At 44.7% G+C, this 14,299-nt stretch overlaps 1 pseudogene; it reads left to right on the top strand.

Annotated features, from left to right (window-relative positions):
• LOC148143691 (uncharacterized) overlaps positions 1–14,288 on the top strand; it is a 63,342-nt pseudogene extending 49,054 nt beyond the window's left edge.
• Positions 14,289–14,299: the final 11 nt, after the last annotated feature.

Here is a 14,299-nt window from a genome sequence, read left to right as displayed (position 1 = left end):
AAGATAGCTTTTAACAATAGGTGTCATCTCAGCTCAGATAATGCATTGAAGGTGAGACATTAAAGCCTGTGTCCCAATGTTAGGTCAGACTGATTCTATTTCTAAAGTGGGAGCTACAGAATCTTACATGGATTTATGCAATTTTTGAGTAATTCGGAATAGAATGGACTTCTGCAAGGAAGTGTACAAACAACTGACCAGGAACACGACAGGCAACTACCAGCTGATCTGACCAAAGAGCACAACCGTGAACTGACAGCATTCATCAAGACTTCTGATCCAATCCTTCCAGAAGCTCAGCACCCACGGACTAGTTGAATCCGTGGATGTGTCAGTACTCTACACCAGCATTCCTCACGATGATGGCATCACGGTAAGAGCCTCAGTACTCAATGCCAACAACTGCCAATCTCTGAGCACTGTCCTACAACTCATCCACTTCAACCTTGACCACAACATTTTCACCTTTGTCAACCAGTTCTTCATCCAGACACATGGAACAGCCATGGGGACCAAATATGCACCCCAGTATGCCAACATTTTCACGCAGAGGTTCGAACAAGGCTTCTTTTCTGCACAGGACCTCCAACCAACACTATACATCAGATATATTGATGACATTTCTTCCTGTGGACCCATGGTGAGGAGTCACTGAAACAACGATACTGTGACATTAACAAGTTTCATCCCACTATCACATTCACCACACTCTTTAGTATCTGTCTCATTTTTGAACACATGCAGCTCTATCAAGGATGGATATCTCAGCACTTCTCTGTACCGCAAACCCATGGATAACCTGACAGTGCTATACTTCTCTAGTGAAACATATTAAAACAGCCACCCCCTCTGGATAAGCCTTTCGCATACATCGGATCTGTTCAGGTGAGGAGGAACATGACAGACACATGGAAGTGTACAAGCATGCTCTCATAAGAACGGGGTACAATGTTCAACTCATCAACTGCCAGTTCGAATGTGTCACAGCAAGAAACTGTAATGACTTCCTTTGGGAGACAGACATGAGCTGCAACCAAAACTGTATCCTTTGTTGTCCAATACTTCTCAGGAGCCGAAACACTATGCAATGTTCTTCACAGCCTGCAACACATTATTGATGAGGATGAGCACTTCGCCAAGACCTTCCCCACGCCTCCACTTCCCGCCTTCAAACAATTGCCAAACTTTAAACAGATAATTGTTCGCAGCAAACTGCCTGGCCTTCAGCACAACACGATACAACTCTGTCATGGCAGATAATGAAAGACGTATCAGAATGTTGACACGATTACCACCATTACACGTGGGGACACCACCCGCCATGAGTGCAGCAAGTACTCATGTGACTCAGCCAACATTGTTTATCTCATATGCTGCAGGCAATGATGCCCTGAGTCTTGGTATATTGGTGAGACCGAGCAGAGGCTACAGCAACAGATGAATAGACACTGCACAACAATCACCAGCCAGGAGTGTTCCCTCCCAGTCGGGGAACACTACAGCGGTCTGGGGCATTCAGCCTTGGACCTTCGGGTGACTATCCTTCAAGGTAGACTTCAGGATAGGCAACAAGGGAAAGTGGCTGGGCAGAGGCTGATAGCCAAGTTCGGTACCCATTGAGACGGCCTCAACCGGAACCTTGGGTTCATGTCACACTACACTATACATTCTCTCGCTCTCTCATACACACACACACGCGCGCGCGCATGCATTCACACACACCCTCTCACAGACTTATACTCCATTATACACTCTCTCTCACACACACACCCACACACCCACACCCTCTCAGACTTATACCCCATTACACTCTCTCACACACACATGATCACTTGGTTTCTCCTGCACACAAACACACACATAAATGTTTGTGGGTTGAATTTGTACTTGCAGAATCGCATTTTATTTTGCTCAAAAACTCATACACGGTAAGATTCTGTAATACAACGATAGAAATAGAATCCGTCTGACCTAACATTGGGGCACAGACAGACTTTAAATTAACACCTTCAATGCATTATCTGATTGAGATGACACCTATTGTTAAAAGCTAGCTTGACAACGTAACTTTTGAAAAGTTTTAGGATTTAAATGTGAAGGAATCGAAACTAACATGGTCATTCTAAAAAATGGTAGAGGTAAGCTAAAGTTGTTTAATATTCCATCCTATGACACTGCAATCTTGTTGCTATAAAGTCTGTGTGTTATGATTCTGCTCCACAACCAACGATGAAGGAGCAGCGCTTCGAAAACTAGTGATTCCAAATAAACCTGTCGGGCTATAACCTAGCATTGTGTAATTTTTAACTTTGAAAATCTGCAGTAATACCAGCATCTCCATATTGCGCATGCTACTCGGTGTCAGCAACGCAGTGCGCATGTTCCACGGTGTCAGCAAAGTATTACGCATGCTCACGCAACAAGCGGAAACACTCCATGACCTTGTTTTGATGGACCAATGAGAAGCTCTGGAGGACCGGATGTAGACTGGTCCTCCTGCCAATCACAGCAAACCCATCGTCTGGATGCGGAAGTAGGACCATGTGTTTCTGAGGTGGTTGCTGCTCCTCTCTCTCTCTGAATGAAGATTGAGCTTCACCCCAACTGCAACTTCCTTCCTCTCTCCAACATCTGTGAGTTCAACACACTCTTTTCTCACCCCCTTTTCAATTCCGGGGTTGAGCTGTTGACTTGCAGTAACTGAAGGGAAACGAAGTGAATCCAGGGAGGGGACAGACTCTGGGAAAGTTAGTCCAGGTCTTTTTTTCAATGGCAAATACAGGAGAATTGACAGTTCAGGCTCGAACCTTTCATCAGCAATGATGTGTGGATGAACAAAGGGGCCTCTGCGTCCTTCTAATCCAGTCAATGCAAGTTGTCAGACAGGTGCAGCAAGTAGTGAGCAAGGCAAGTGGTATATTAGCAAGAGGAATTGAGTTCAGAAGTGGGGACGCCGTCCTGCAGTTTGGGCGTAATTGAATATATCCAAGGCTGAGTTCATCTGATTTTTGAACAACAAAGAAGTGATGATTATGGGGGAGGCAAGACCAGTACAGATCACTTACTATGCTGACTATGTTCTCAAACTAAACTGGACTCACCTGCCTGTGTTTAATCTATATCCCTCTGAACCTTTTATATTGGAGTCATAGAGATGTACAGCACAGAAACAGACCCTTCGGTCCAATTTGTCCATGCCTATCAGTATTCCTAATCTAGTCTATTTGCCAGCCCTGGGCCATATCCCTCGAACCCCTTCTTTTATAGACCAATCCAAATGCCTCTTAAATTCTGTAATTATACCAGTCTCCACCACTTCCTCTGGCTGGTCATTTCATATATGCACTACTCTGTGTGAAAAGGCTCCCCTTTGAGCTCTTTTATGTCTTTCCCCGTTCGCCCAAAACCTTTAGTTCTGCACTACCCCACCCCAGGGAGAAGACTTTGTCTATTTACCCTATCCATGCCTCTCATGACTTTATAAACCTCTAAGGTCATCCCTCAGCCTCCGACGCTCCAGGGAAACAGCCGCAGCCTATTCAGCCTCTCCCGAGAGCTATTTTTTTCAAATCTGGCAACATGCTGGTAAATCTTTTCTGAACCCTTTCAAGTTTCACACCGTCCTTCTGATGGGCAGGAGACCAGAGTTGCATGCAATATTCCAAGCACGCAATATTCCAAATGTGGTCTCACCAATGTCCTTTTGAGCTGCAACATCACCTACCTCCCAACTCCTTTACTCAGTGCTGTAACCGGTAAAGGAAAGCATGCCAAATGCTGCCTTCACTATCCTATCTACCTGGGACTCGACCTTCAAGGAACTATGAACCTGCACTCCAAGGTCTCTTTATTCAGCAACACTCCCCAGGACCTTATACACTTTATGCTAAGTCCTACTTTGATTTGCTTTTCCAAAATCCAGCACTTCACATTTATTTAAATTAAACTTCATCATTCATATACTAATCCAAATGTATTTTAAATGTTCTAACTGTATCTGCATCCATCCCTTTGTCTGGAAATTCATTCCACACACAAACCACTCTCTGGGGGGAAGAAAATGGCGACCCTCATGTCCTTTTAAAATCTTTCTCCTCTCTCTCTTTCAAAATTTGCTCCGTAATCTTGACCCCCAGCCTAGAGAGAGGATTTTGGCCGTTCACCTCATCTATACCCCTCACGATGTTATAATCCTCCTCTGCTCCAGTGGAAAAATTTCCAGCTTATTAACCTGAATGTAGGTATATTCATGGCAGGTCAGGCAGCATCCGAGGAGCTACCTGGTCTGCTGTGCTTTTCCAGCACCACTCTAATCTAGACTCTGGTTTCCAGCGTCTGCAGTCCTTGTTTTAGCCTTTTACGTCGGTATACTCAGATCTACTTATGATCTGTTCAATGTTGGTGCAAGCTCGACAGGCTAAATGCCCTATTCCTGCTCCCAATTTGCACACTCCTAGTCCAGAACAGCAAGAGACCATAAAACACAGGAGCAGACATTCGGCTTCTGAGCCCATCAGGGGTGCTGCACTATTAAGTTCTGGCTGATAAGTTTCTCAATCCCATTCTCCCACTTTCTCCCTGTAACCCTCGATCCCCTTGATACTCAAGAACCTATCTATCTCCATCTTAAATCTACTCAGTGACCTGGCCTCCACAGCCTTCTGTAGCAATGAATTCCACATATTCACCACTCACCGGCTGAAAATGTTTCGCCTTATCTTTGTTCTAAAAGATATTCCTTTTACTCTGATGCTGTGCCGTCGGGTCCTAGACTCTCCTACCAATAGGAACATCTTCCCCATGTGCACTTTGTCCAGGCCATTCAGAATTCTGTCTGTTTCAATTAGATCTCCACTTCCCCCGAGTGTGGGTCTGTTAATCAGCATGAACCACACCCTTCAGGATGAGTTACAGCAGGAATTAGGTTCAGCAAAGTCAGAACGGGGGGAGTGTGTGTGGGATGGAGATTCTCAGCTTTTAGGGGATGAGAGAGGAAATAAAGTTCAATATAAATTAGAATTGATCGGATGGGCTGATGGGCCGAGGAATGGCAACATGAATTTAATTTAGATAAATGTGAGGTGTTACATTTTGAAAGTCAAATCAGGGCACGACTTACATAGTTAATGGGGAGTGTTGCTAAACAGTGTCCTTGCAGGTTCATAATTCCTTGAAAGTGGAATTGCAGGGAGACAGGATTGTGAAGAAGGCATTTGGTACGCTTTCCTTTATTGGTCAGAGCATTGAGTACAGGGGTTGGGAGGTCATGTTAGGCCTCTTTTGGAAAACTGTGTGCAATTCCAGTTGCCCTCCTCTAGAAGAACGTTGTGAAACTTAAAATGGTTCAGAAAAGATTTACAAAGATGTCGGCAGAGTTGGAGGGTTTGAGCGATAGGAAGATGCTGAATACGCCAGGGATAATTTCCCTGTAGCATTAGAGGCTGATGGGTGACCTTACAGAAGTTTATAAGGGGTATGGATAGGTTGGACAGACAAAATCCTTTCCCCATGGTAGGCAACTTCAAACCTAGAGGGCATAGGATTCGCGTGAAAAGGGAAAGATTTAAAACGGACCTGAGGGGCAACTTTTTCACAGAATTGATCGGATGCGCTGATGGGCATGTTTGGAATGAGCTGCCAGAGGAAATGGCGGAGGTTGCTACAATTACAACATTTAAAAGGCATCTGGATGGGTATGTAAATAAGAAGGATTTAGAGGGATCCAGGCCAAATGCTGACAAATGGGATTAGATGAGTTTAGGATATCTGGTCGGCATGGATGAGTTGGACAGAAGGCTGTGTTTCTGTGCTGTATGACTTTAATCATCTTGTGTGAAAGCAGAAGTGTTGTTGTGAAGATTGGACTTTCAGAGCAGCTTTCAAAGATGTTTTGCCTTTACTGGAAGCAGAAGAAGTGACAATGAAATATTTCATTGGTGAGACAGCAACTGAGTACGTGAGTACGTCTAGGATTTTGGTGGAAATTGGGAATCATTGCACTGTGGGGGTGAAGTGCTTTAAGGCTTACCAGCAGTAAGGACGGTGTGCTGATTGGCGTGCCCAGTGAAGGGTTAGGTGGGATTTTGTTTTAAACTGCTCATTTCTGCCAGCCTCCAACATTGTATTTCCAATGCTGTCCATCAGAAGGAGAGATGAATCAGTAACTGGTATTGTTAGAAGCCTTACGATTTTCAGTACTGCAGGAATGGCATTGTTTCATCAGCTTTGTAAAGGTTACTGACAGCAGCGGGAGGTGTGGGCTGTATTTACTAGAAACAATTAAGCATTTCGATAACGTACATATGAGAGGGCAGGGTGGGATTTGTCTTTTGATTTGCAGAAGGTGGGAGATTCTGGGAGCTGTGATTTGAGGCAAACACAACTTCGGTAAATCATAGAAGCCCTAGAGTGTGGAAGCTGGCTATTCAGCCCATCAAGTCCATTCTGACCCCTCCGAAGACCATCCTGCTCATACACCCCTCGCGCCCCCACCCCTTAGGGAATCAAGAGTTTGAGATAACACAAGTAAGAAGAGCTGAGATGATGGATAGATCAGCCACGATCTTAATAAATGGTGAAGCAGGCTCAACAGGCCAAACGGCCTACTCCTACTTCTATTACTATGAAACAATAACCCTGCATTTCCCATTGGCTAACCCACCTAACCTGTACATCCCTGGGCACTATGGGCAATTTAACATGGCCAATCCAAATCAAGGTTGGTAAGCAATGTAGTGATGTGGAAAATGGACGTCAGAGAAAAATAGAAAGGAACAAGGAGAATAAACGTACCAGCAATTAATACTGGATTCAAAAGAATACAACCAATAAAACTAAAAGCTCAGTATCTGAATGTGTGCTTGTTATGAAGGGGTAGAGGTACTGTACCTTGAAGGTGTAGAGGTACTGTACCTTGAAGGGAGTTAAAAAGCTGAGCAGAACTAAGTGTTCTAAACAAGATGAGAATGTAATATTTGGTCAACACAAATAGAGCAACTGGGTTGCCATGAGGCATAAACAAATTCAAATTTGGCCAATCAGTTTAAATTTTGCCCCAAAATACCAAAGTCCAATCAAGTTTGAATTAAGTATTTTGATAATATTAACACCAATAAAATGATCCGATGTTATGGAGTATAAAACCAGGCATTTTTGTGAGTTTTAATACTCTGTGTTGGACATAAAGAGTAAAGTTGTTAATTCTTACTTTAAATATTTACCTCTGGGATAGTACTTTGCCTCTCAAACTTTTACATATTACTGCGTGGAGTGAATCATTTCTGTGTTTCTGGTTTAATTTAGCAGAGGGGGTTACTCTGTGTCGTAATAGCGCTGCAACGTAACAAAAGTGAATGAATTGACTGCACACATTGAAGAGAATAATTATGATCTGGGACTCCTTACAGAGACATAGCTTCAGGATGACAAGGATTGGATCCTAAATATTGAGGGGAGATGTGGCATTCAAGTCGAATGGGAAGCTAGGTAAAGGTAGCGGGTTGACACTGCTAATCAAAGCACTGATCACAGGGTAGTCTGGTGTCAGCTCGGATTTCAGGTCCTGGTTTCTTTGTCCTCTATTGATCTCCCTGTTCCCACACAGTTGTTGTCCGTTCTCAGCTCTGCTTCATTTCTGCTGAAGCTTTAACCTCCTTTGACACCTTCCGGAACAATAAAAGTCAATCAAAGTCCAACCCACAATCTCCCAGCCTGTCAACCATCCAGACACAGAGTATCGTACCAGAAAATATAACAAAAAAGGCGAAAAGTTAGAAATAAATAGGTGCTTGTGTCTGTTCATTGGCAAGTAACCTAGAAATAGGGGTCTACCAGGATTCTTATAGTGTCCTAATTGAAGAATTGTCTCTCCCTTACATCTAAGTATTAGTACCCAGCTACGATTTATAACAATATTTACATCAACAGAAATAAAGCATCTGTTATGCAATAGACATAGAGATATACAGTATGGAACTAGACTTTTACTCTCTCTCGTGTGTGTGCGCGCGTGCACACACACACCGAGGTCTATGGGGTGAATTTGTATTTGCAGATACCATCTATTTTGCTCAAAAAAAAGCACAATCTGCAGGCAGATAATACATGGAATATTTTATAAATTCCACTTTAGAAATAGAACCAGTATGACTCAAAAACTGGGATACAGACAGACTCTGGCCTCACACCTTTAATGCATTGTCTAAGCTGAGTTGTCATCTTTTCTTATAAAACCTTAAGTTATCTCGAGTAGGTGTCTTATAAGAGGTTCTGGGGTTTACATATTAATGACACCAGCAACTCATTCTAAAGATGAAAGACTTTACAATCCAGGTTTCTTCAATGTATCATTTCAGTGGCATGACTCTGTAATGTTTTGCTGTAAACCCAGTGTCTTATGATCTTATACTCCACAACCACCTGATGAAGGAGCAGTGCTCCGAAAGCTAGTGCTTCCAAATAAACCTGTTGGACTGGCGTCATGTGATTTTTATCTTTGCCCAGGTTCGGGTGGATTGGCCCTGCTAAATTACCCATGGTGCTCAGAGTTTTGCAGGTGTGGGAGAATTGTTAGAAGTGATTTGATTCCACCTTCTCGTGACTGTCTGTGTGAACTTTGGTATGTTGTCCCCCTTCTGTCTGCGCGGGTTACCTCTGGGTGCTCCGGTTTCCTTCCACAGTCCAAGGATCTGCAGTTTCGGATGGATCGGCTGTGCTAAAGTGTCCAGGGATGTGCAGGTTAGAGTGGGTTAGCCATGGGGAACTGCAGAGCTGTCGGGTAAGTGGATGAGTCTGGATGGGATGCTGTGTGGAAGGTCGGTGTGAATTTGATAGGTGAAATGGCCTGCAGGGATTATATAATTCTTCTCCTTTAGCCATATGTGGATTGAGAAATTACCTGCTGTTGGAGGAGTAGGCTCCAGTTCATGGGACACTGCCCCAGTCTAGGGGAAGGTGGGAATTTTGCTGTGTCTCTCCCCACCCACTGCCCCCATCCATTCTCTCTCACCCCGCAACTCTCTGCCCCCCATCCATTCTCTCTCAACCCGCAACTCTCTGCCCCCCATTTTCTCCCTCTCCCCCTCATTCTCTTCCTCCACCCTTTGCCCCCCGAGTCTTTCCTTTCCGCTCCCACCACCCTCTGTTCCCCCCAGTCTCTCAATGGCCCCCAAACTCTGTCACCCTGTCCATTCCGTCTCTCTTCCAACTCCCACTGAACTTTCTCATGCCTCAAGCTCTCTTTGATCGCTGTATCAAGCTCTTAGAAGAGAGAGAGAGAGAGAGAGAGAATGGTTGGTGATGAAACTGCCTGGGAGATGGGGGTGCACGAGAATGGCTGATGTTTCAAATTGAGAATAGCTAAAATAATATATTCAGAAACAGCATTAAAGTTTGAACGCATGTTCAATTTTATATTAAGACAAAGCTGCAGCCATCTTTCTCAAACTTGCTTTGAACTATGTGCAGTTGAGGACAGGCTGTTCGGGGTGAATGAGGCTTTTGCTCGAAATGTCAATTTTCCCGAAATGTCAATTTTCCTGCTCCTCGGATGTTGCCCGACCTGCTGTGCTTTTCCAGCACCACATTCTTGACTCTAATCTCCAGCACCTGCAGTACTCACTTTCGCCTGTTAGGGGTGAATGGCCGATTCCTAGTCTTGAAAAATTGGTTCTGTTAGAAGGTGTAGAGGTGTATTCTCCCTTCAAGAGAGTTGAAAAGCGAGCAGAACCACCTGACATAGCACCAAACGTTCTGAACAAGGTAACAATTTAACATTTGATCGAACAGCTCTGTAGCTGGGTTGCCTGGAGACAAAAACATACTCAATTTTGGCCAATCGATTTAAATCTTGCCCCAAAATACTGAATTCCAATCAAGTTTGAATTTAGTATTTTGACAATATTGGTTAGCACTGCTGCCTCACACCACCAGGGTCGATTCCAGCCTTGGGTGACTGACTGTGTGGAGTTTGCACATTCTCCCCGTGTCTGCTTGGGTTTGCTCTGGGTGCTCCAGTTTCCTCCCACAGTCCAAACATGTGCAGGTCAGGTGAAGTGGCTATGCTATATTGCCCGTAGTGTTAGGTGCATTCGTCAGAGGGAAATGGGTCTGGGTGGGTTACTCTTTGGAGTGTCAGTGTGGACTGGTTGGGCCGAAGGGCCTGGTTCCGCACTGTAGGGAATTTAATCTAATCTAATATTAACATCAATGAAATGATTTGATGCTTTGGAGTACAAAATCAAAAAAAAAGTTGAACAGTTACAGGAGAACTGTCAAAAGACCAACAAATGTAGGCTGCTAGTGAGAACTCTGAGAGGTACCTGTCCAGAGAAGGAGTCTGCACAGAGATAAAACATCGACACCGACCTGGAGAGCAAATCTACAGAGGAAGATTCAAAGAGAAGATTTAACAGCTGGCTGGTTTTGAAGTTTGAATCTTTCGGTAAATCTTAATCAGGGGTTTTTATTGAACTGGTATCGTACAGGGGAAGGTAGAAGATAGGTTAGAGACAGGAGTTGTAAATAGTTGTTAATTAATTATTCTCCGTTATACTTTAATAAATAAAGTTGTTAATTTTAATTTTAAATACTGACCTTTGGGAATAGTTTCTTGGTTCTTGAATTTTCACAGATTACTGCATGGGTTAAACCTTCTCTATGTTGCTGGTTTAAATTAGGTGGGGGAGGTTGCACCCAATGTTTTAAAATTTGAGGGCTTTCGTCCGAGATTTGAACTGGTTGAGACAGATTTGAACAGATTTGGCGGTACAAAAAATCCCAGCAGATTTAAACACTTGCAAGTTAGTGTCCTAGATCATTAAATAAAACTTTAAATAGTGACTTTTAGAAACAGTTCCTTACCTCTTGAATTTTCACATTACCACATGGGGTAAATCTTTCTTGGGTTTAAATTATTGGGGGGTGCAGTCCGTGTCATAACAATTCTGACTATGTAGAAACAATAGTGGAGCGTGGAAACAAACTGTTTGTTCCGTGTCAATCGGATATCCTAAATTAATCTAGGCCCATTTGCAAGCTCCTGGCCCATATCCCTCCAAACCTTCCTGTTCATATACCCATCCAGATGCCTTTTGAATATTGTAATTGTACCAGCCTCCACCACTTCCTCTGGGAGCTCATTCAATCCACGCACCACCCGCTGCGTGAAACAGTTCCCTTTTGGTCCCTTTTAATCCTTTCCCCTCTCATCCTAATATAAATCAATTGCTGCTTTTTCTGAACAGGCTCAGTGGTAAGCACTGCTGCCTTATAGCGCTGGGAACCCGGGTTTGATCCCAGTCTCGGGCAACTGTCTGAGTGGAGTTTGCACCTTCTCCCCATGTCTGCGTAGGTTTCCTTTGGTGCTCCGGTTTCTCCCCACAATCCAAAGATGTGCAGGTTTGGAGAGGGCACTTGAGGGGAATTAACTTTCACACTTTTTTCGACTCCTTAGGTCCCTTTTAAATCTTTCCCCTCTCACCTTCAACCTATACCCTCCAGTTTGGAATCTCCTATCCTGAGGAAAAGATGAGTAGTCAAATAAAATGCAAAAGGAATAAAATGTGGAGCTGCAGGATAAATATAAAATGTCGCTCCAGCCTTTCTTGTCTCCGAGTGTCACTTGGGCACAAAACCTGTCGGTAACACCAGCAACGTCACAGAGCACCTTGCGCATGCTCCTCGGTGACAACGCACACTGCGCATGTTCGCCGGTGTCAGCAAAACCTGCGCGTGCTCCTGGCTGACCGCGGAAACTCCGCGTGATCTTCTTTTGTTGGGCCAATTGGAAGCCCTGGAGGACCGGAAGGAGCGTGGTCCTCCTGCTAATTAGAGACACCTTTATTGTGTGTGTGTCTCTCTCAATCTCAATTTATGGAGGGGACAGATTCTGGAAAAGTTGGGCCAGGTCTGTGTCTCAGTTGGCAAACTCATGGAAAATGCAGTACCACGATGTGAAGTGATAGCATTCTCTTGGGGGAAAGCAGAAAGGAGATGCATTGTTTTAATGTTGATATATTGGGATGTGGAGAAAGTGAGGACTGCAAATGTTGGAGATCAGAGTCAAAAAGTGTGGTGCTCGAAAAGCACAGCAGATGAGGCAGCATCCGAGGAGCAGGAGAGTCAGCGTTACTGGCACGAGCCCTTCATCAGGAATGTGTATAAAGGGACCTCAGCGTCCTTCCATACCAGTTAATGCCAGTTGTGAGATAGGTGCAGCAAGCAATGAGCAAAGCAGATGTTATCTTAGCAAGAGGAATTGAGTTCAGAAGTGGGGATGTCTTCCTGCAGTTATGGGATCATTGAATATATTCAAGGCTGAGTTCATCTGATTTTGGATGTTTATGGGGGAAGGCAAGAAAATGGTTTTCAGACCATTGCAGAACAGTTACCGAGTCAAACAGCACAGAAACAGTCCCTTCAGTCCAACTACTCCATGATATGTTCTCAAACTAATCTCATCCCACCTGCCAGTGTTTGGCCTATATCCCTCTGTCACAAAGCTGGTCCTTTTTACTAAAAGCTGGTCCTTTTACTAAAAACTGGTCCTTCTCAAGGATGCTGTGTCCTTGGTTTTTTTTCAGAGGGGTGGTAAAAAGACCCGGGCTCCGAAGCGACTGGTTTAGTACAGAGATGAAAAACGGTATTGGGAGGCATTTTTGGTTATATGTGAACAGATGAGACTTGAGGCCAAAGCTTTTATGGTTTAGAAGTGACCTGTACAATGAAAGGGGAGTGGTCAGTCCTGAAGGCTGAAGTCTCGTTTGGGTGAGTTAAGCAGTGGACTATGTGGAGAAAGGCTGCTAACACTGTCACCTTCTGCCCTTCTAACTTCAATTGTAAGCCTCTGTTTCAGTTTTACTTTGTTTAAGCGGTTTGTTTTTTTTTGGTACTGTTGTGTTCAAGCATTGCGAAGAGTGTTAAGAGTTTCTCCACAGCTTGTACTGTACTTAATAAAGTTTGGTTGTTCACAGAAGTTGGCGTATTGCAGTGTAAGAAGCTCAAGCAAAAGAACTTAACAAAGGAACCTAAGGGATAAGTCTTTCATGCAGAAAGTGGCGTGTTTAAGGAAAGAGCTGTCAGAAGAAGTGGTGGGTGCTGGTACAATTATGACATTAAAAGGCATCTGGATGGGTATACGATTAGGAAGAGTTTAGACGATATGGGCCAAATGCTGGCAAATCGGCCGAGATTAGGTTAGGTTATCTAGTTGGCACGGATGAATTCGACCAAAGGGTCTGTTACATTTGCCACATCGATATGTACAGTTTCTCTCTGGTGTCAGTGTCAATGCCTTGATATCTCATTCTTAACTGGACTGGCAGTGATGACTTTTGTAATCTTTTCTTACAGACTATCTGAAGACAGTTTCAAAGTCAACAGATGAAGGGCTTATGTCCAAAATGTTGATTCACCTGCTTATCTGATGCTGCTTACCGTGCTGCGCTTTTTCAGCGACGCATTTTTTGACTCTGACTCTCTAGCGTCTCCAGTCCTCACTTTCACGTCAATGTCTGACCGTCACTAAATCCATCAGGATCGCAACAATTTTCAACTATGATTCTGTGAGAAGGAGCAAAGCTTTCTTTTTGGTTCCTGTTTGAGTACGGGGGCACTGGTTGAAAGACTCTACCGTTTCAGCGCACTGAGTGTGGAGCCTAAAACAACTCTACTGCCTGGAAAGAAGAATTCACGGCAGGGTTGCACGCATGTGTGTGTGTGCAGCTGAAGCTTCGGCCATGGAGAAGCTTCGCCCTGTTGAGAAACCATGGAATTGGGGCGAATGCGAGAAGGGCTTCCGTGTCCCATCTGTCCTGGCGGCTCATCAGTGCAATCGCACTGGGAAGAGGCCGTTCTCCCGCCCCGAGCGGGCAAAGGGCTTTACTTGCTACTGTGTCCTGCTGGCCCACCAGCATATACAGACTGGTGAGAGGACGTTTTACTGCTCCATGTGCGGGAAAGGGTTCACTTGGGTGGACAACCTCCAGACCCACCAGCGATTCCACGCAGGGGAGAGGCTCTTTAGTTGCCATGAGTGCGGGAAAGCCTTTAGCAATTCCTCCGACCTGCTGAAGCACCAGCGAGTCCACACGGGGGAGAGGCCATTCAGCTGCCCCGAATGTGGTAAGGCCTTCAGCAATTCCTCTGACCTGTTGTCCCACCGGCGGGTCCACACCAGGGAAAGGCCATTCAGCTGCCCCGAGTGTGGGAAGGGGTTCACCCACTCCTCCAAACTGCTGGCCCACCAATGGGTCCACACCGGCGAGAGGCCGTTTGCCTGCCCCGACTGAGGGCGGAGATT

The sequence above is a fragment of the Chiloscyllium plagiosum genome, unplaced genomic scaffold (genome assembly GCF_037043375.1).
Source record: "Chiloscyllium plagiosum isolate Xiang-an unplaced genomic scaffold, Cpla_swu_hap1 HiC_scaffold_27, whole genome shotgun sequence".
Lineage (NCBI taxonomy): Eukaryota > Metazoa > Chordata > Chondrichthyes > Orectolobiformes > Hemiscylliidae > Chiloscyllium > Chiloscyllium plagiosum.
This window is presented reverse-complemented; position numbering and strand designations above follow the sequence as displayed.